The sequence below is a fragment of the Tetrapisispora phaffii genome, chromosome 9 (assembly GCF_000236905.1).
Source record: "Tetrapisispora phaffii CBS 4417 chromosome 9, complete genome".
Taxonomy (NCBI): Eukaryota; Fungi; Ascomycota; class Saccharomycetes; order Saccharomycetales; family Saccharomycetaceae; genus Tetrapisispora; species Tetrapisispora phaffii.
The window spans coordinates 1-5,000 of NC_016528.1; the positions used below are offsets into that span (position 1 = coordinate 1).

At 47.9% G+C, this 5,000-nt stretch overlaps 2 non-coding genes across 2 annotated transcripts in view; one reads left to right on the forward strand and one right to left on the reverse strand.

Moving 5' to 3' along the window:
- Positions 1-451: 451 nt before the first annotated feature.
- Tpha_RDN5-1 lies at positions 452-572 on the reverse strand. Its single transcript, XR_002431956.1, has one exon. It is a non-coding gene; the product is annotated as a 5S ribosomal RNA (ribosomal RNA).
- Positions 573-3,422: 2,850 nt separating this feature from the next.
- The window catches only part of Tpha_RDN18-1, a 1,795-nt gene continuing 217 nt past the window's right edge, over positions 3,423-5,000 (forward strand). Inside the window, exon 1 of the ribosomal RNA XR_002431954.1 lies at positions 3,423-5,000. This exon is cut by the window's right edge and continues 217 nt beyond it. This is a non-coding gene — a ribosomal RNA (18S ribosomal RNA).

Sequence of the window (5,000 nt, forward strand, 5' to 3'; positions counted from 1 at the left end):
ACGGTGTGGACCTGCGCTTGGACCCTTCGATATACACCTACCGTCCACCTGAGGCATGGATATGGTTTTATACACACTTGCACAAGTGTCTAACATGCACTGACGTACTTAGTTCATACATCCAACACGCATTTCACTCTTCAAACACACCTAACACTCTTAGGCACTCGAACATATTCTTATACACACATTTCACTCTTCAAACAAGTCTTATACGCACTTAGGCATGTGGATATAGTTTTATATACACCTGTACATGCATCCAACACGCATTTTACTCTCCAAACACACCTAATATACACATTTCACTCTCCAAACACACCGAACACACTCAGACACTTGCAAATACGTCTAACACACCTCACTCTCCACACATCGAACACACCTCACTCTCCACACATCGAACACACCTCACTCTCCACACATCGAACACACCTCACAGCACCAAAAAAGATTGCAGCATCTGAGTTTCGCGTATGGTCACCCACTACACTACTCGGTCAGACTCTTACCAGCTTAACTACAGTTGATCGGACGGGAAACGGTGCTTTCTGGTAGATATGGCCGCAACCGAAAGTCCTTGCTAAACATACCCCTATATCCCTCCCCACCCACTCCCGCACATACTTTTTTCACGACGCTCGTCAGAACACCGCGCAGCTTTACGATATACCTTTTCACGAAGGTCTTTAGACGACCCAGCAGCTCCAAAATAATTATTTTTTCACGAAGCTCGTTACACCACGCAGCCTTAACACATACTTTTTTCACGACATGCACAAACTTTTTCACGACGCTTTTGAGAACAGCGCGCAGACAAATACTTTTTCTCGACGCGGGTAGAACAGCGCGCAGACAAAAACTTTTTCACGACGCCCGTTACACTGGCCCGCACCGCGCGCACATACTTTTTCACGGCACTCGTCAGAACAGCACGCAGCTCTACACATACTTTTTCACGACATGCACAAACTTTTTCACGACGCGAATCAGAACAGCGCGCAGACAAAAACTTTTTCACGACGCCCGTTACACCGGCCCGCACCGCGCGCACATACTTTTTCACGGCACTCGTCAGAACAGCACGCAACTCTACACATACTTTTTCACGACATGCACAAACTTTTTCACGACGCGAATCAGAACAGCGCGCAGACAAAAACTTTTTCACGGCACTCGTCAGAACAGTGCGCAGCTTTACGATATACTTTTCACGGCACTCGTCAGAACAGCACGCAGCCTCTGCACATACTTTTTCACGACATGCACAAACTTTTTCCACGACGCGAATCAGAACAGCGCGCAGACAAAAACTTTTTCACGGCACTCGTCAGAACAGTGCGCAGCTTTACGATATAACCTTTTCACGGCACTCGTCAGAACAGTGCGCAGCTTTACGATATACTTTTTCCACGATGCCTGATAGATAACCCAGCAGCTTAAATATAACCTTTTCACGAAACCCTCACACCGGCCCGCACCGCGTGCTGTTTGCTTGTCGCCCACAGACACATATGCACGATCGACCACTTTGCAGTCCCGCGCCCGTGCTCTCACACCCTCTCCCCCCACTACCGGGCCGCACGCCTGTCTGGCCCCAGACCAGCGCGCACCGCGCCCAGCTTGGATGCCTCTCTTCCTTAACTAGTGGGGCGTGTGTTTATATGTGAATAGTAGATTTATGGTTTAGTCTTGGTAAGTAAAGTTTGGTTACAAGTAAGAGATGAACAACTAATTAATAATATTGGGCAAGAATGTAGGAAAGTTGGAGGGGCAAAAGAAGTGGAGGGCAGGGGTGTGGGAGGGATGGAAGGAGGGGGGCTAGGGGTGTTTTTTGGTCGAGGTTTCTGAATATGGTAATTCTGTTCTGGTCGGGGCAGATTGCAGGAACGTTTGCGCAGGGAAATGGGTGCGGAATGTGGAAATATGGGCGTAGCTCTGCGGAGGTTGGCGGAAAACAGACCAAAACAGTGGGAGCGGCAAGGCCAAAGCGCAATGTTTGAGTGCAAACTTTGAGATTTGCAGCCAGGTCGCATACAAGACAAGATACAGCGAGATGCATTTCTGTCGGGGATAGGGCATTATAGCCGAAGAATGTGAGCGGGCATGTGAAAATTATAAGCGGGCCGAAGCGGACCGGAAAAAGCGGACCGGAAAAAGCGAGCGTGAAAAAGCGAGTTTCGGCCGTCTTAAGTCCGCGCGGTCACGTGCGCGAAAAAGTAAAAATTAGGGGAGCGAAAAAGCTAAAATTAGGGGTGCCTGTCACGTGATCGGAATAAAAATTAGGGGTACCAGAAATGAAAATTAGGGGTGCCTGTCACGTGATCGGAATAAAAATTAGGGGTACCAGAAATAGAAAATTAGGGGTGCATGTCACGTGACCGACATAAAAATTAGGGGAGCAAAAATGAAAATTAGGGGTGCATGTCACGTGACCGACATAAAAATTAGGGGAGCAAAAATGAAAATTAGGGGAGCCGATCACGTGCCGATCACGTGCCAACACGTGTCCATCACGTGCCGCCACGTGCTGAAAAATAAAAATATATTACGGTCACGTGCAGGCAGCATAGTGGGCCCGCGTTTTTCGAGCACTGCGCGCGGACGGAAAATGCAAAATCTACTAAGTGATAGGATCTGGACCTAAAAGGTTTTGATCCTAACGCGGGATGGGGACGGGGGGAAGGGGGCAGACCGGCCAAGCGAGCAGAGTGGGGGCGGATAGCGAGGTGGTAGTTAGACAAAGCAGTATTTGTTGGTGTGAGGTTGCGGAAGGATCTTTGTGCGAAAGCACCTGAGAGCGAATTTGAAAGAGCCTGGAAACAGGGTCGAGTAGAGTTTGACTGTTCGTAAGAACTAAGGCCTGGTCGAACGGTGGAGAGGATCACTATGGGATCGTGAGATTGCGTAGCTCCTATACAGCGGACGACAAGGGTTGTGCCGGGTCGTGAGAGGGGAGCCTTGGGTGTGTTCTACATTCTTGGTGAACGGATCGGGAAGCGGCGGACCTGTACAGTCTTATGGTGGGCATCGAGAGATCCCAGTGTGAGCAGGGAAGGATTTGGTGGATTACTAGCTGCTAGCAATCTATTTCAAAGAATTCTATTTGGGGGAATGCGGCGACAGATAGCCGGGGGCGAGCGATCGGACCTGTGATTTGTGTGCAGTAACCTCCTCTTTGCGCTGTGATATGAAAGGCTTGCTGTGAAACACCGGTGGGCAGTTTCGTGGACTCAGCGCGGAGGAACTCAAAGAGTGCTATGGTAAGAAATGGCGCGGGCGCTGCGTGTGTGTGAAAGCACGTGGGGCGGCTGCGCTATTCGACAGAGGGCTTTGTCTCTCTGTTGCTCAATTAGGATGATATCATCGAAGGCGCGGGGTGGTGCTTCTCGGAGCGGCAGGCCGCGCATTTGCAAGATAGTTATCTGGTTGATCCTGCCAGTAGTCATATGCTTGTCTCAAAGATTAAGCCATGCATGTCTAAGTATAAGCAATTTATACAGTGAAACTGCGAATGGCTCATTAAATCAGTTATCGTTTATTTGATAGTTCCTTTACTACATGGTATAACTGTGGTAATTCTAGAGCTAATACATGCTTAAAATCTCGACCTCTGGAAGAGATGTATTTATTAGATAAAAAATCAATGTCTTCGGACTTCTTGATGATTCATAATAACTTTTCGAATCGCATGGCATTTTGCTGGCGATGGTTCATTCAAATTTCTGCCCTATCAACTTTCGATGGTAGGATAGTGGCCTACCATGGTTTCAACGGGTAACGGGGAATAAGGGTTCGATTCCGGAGAGGGAGCCTGAGAAACGGCTACCACATCCAAGGAAGGCAGCAGGCGCGCAAATTACCCAATCCTAATTCAGGGAGGTAGTGACAATAAATAACGATACAGGGCCCTTTGGGTCTTGTAATTGGAATGAGTACAATGTAAATACCTTAACGAGGAACAATTGGAGGGCAAGTCTGGTGCCAGCAGCCGCGGTAATTCCAGCTCCAATAGCGTATATTAAAGTTGTTGCAGTTAAAAAGCTCGTAGTTGAACTTTGGGCACGGAGGGCCGGTCCGATTATTTCGAGAACTGGAAGCCTCTGTGCCTTTCCTTCTGGGGAACCTATGCTCCTTGTGGGTGTAGGGGGTCCAGGATTTTTACTTTGAAAAAATTAGAGTGTTCAAAGCAGGCGTATTGCTCGAATATATTAGCATGGAATAATAGAATAGGACGTTTGGTTCTATTTTGTTGGTTTCTAGGACCATCGTAATGATTAATAGGGACGGTCGGGGGCATCAGTATTCAATTGTCAGAGGTGAAATTCTTGGATTTATTGAAGACTAACTACTGCGAAAGCATTTGCCAAGGACGTTTTCATTAATCAAGAACGAAAGTTAGGGGATCGAAGATGATCAGATACCGTCGTAGTCTTAACCATAAACTATGCCGACTAGGGATCGGGTGTTGTTTTTTTAGTGACACACTCGGCACCTTACGAGAAATCAAAGTTTTTGGGTTCTGGGGGGAGTATGGTCGCAAGGCTGAAACTTAAAGGAATTGACGGAAGGGCACCACCAGGAGTGGAGCCTGCGGCTTAATTTGACTCAACACGGGGAAACTCACCAGGTCCAGACACAATAAGGATTGACAGATTGAGAGCTCTTTCTTGATTTTGTGGGTGGTGGTGCATGGCCGTTCTTAGTTGGTGGAGTGATTTGTCTGCTTAATTGCGATAACGAACGAGACCTTAACCTACTAAATAGTGCGTCTAGCGTTTGCTGGAGAGCACTTCTTAGAGGGACTATCTATTTCAAGTAGATGGAAGTTTGAGGCAATAACAGGTCTGTGATGCCCTTAGACGTTCTGGGCCGCACGCGCGCTACACTGACGGAGCCAGCGAGTGTAACCTTTGCCGAGAGGTATGGGTAATCTTGTGAAACTCCGTCGTGCTGGGGATAGAGCATTGTAATTTTTGCTCTTCAACGAGGAATTCCTA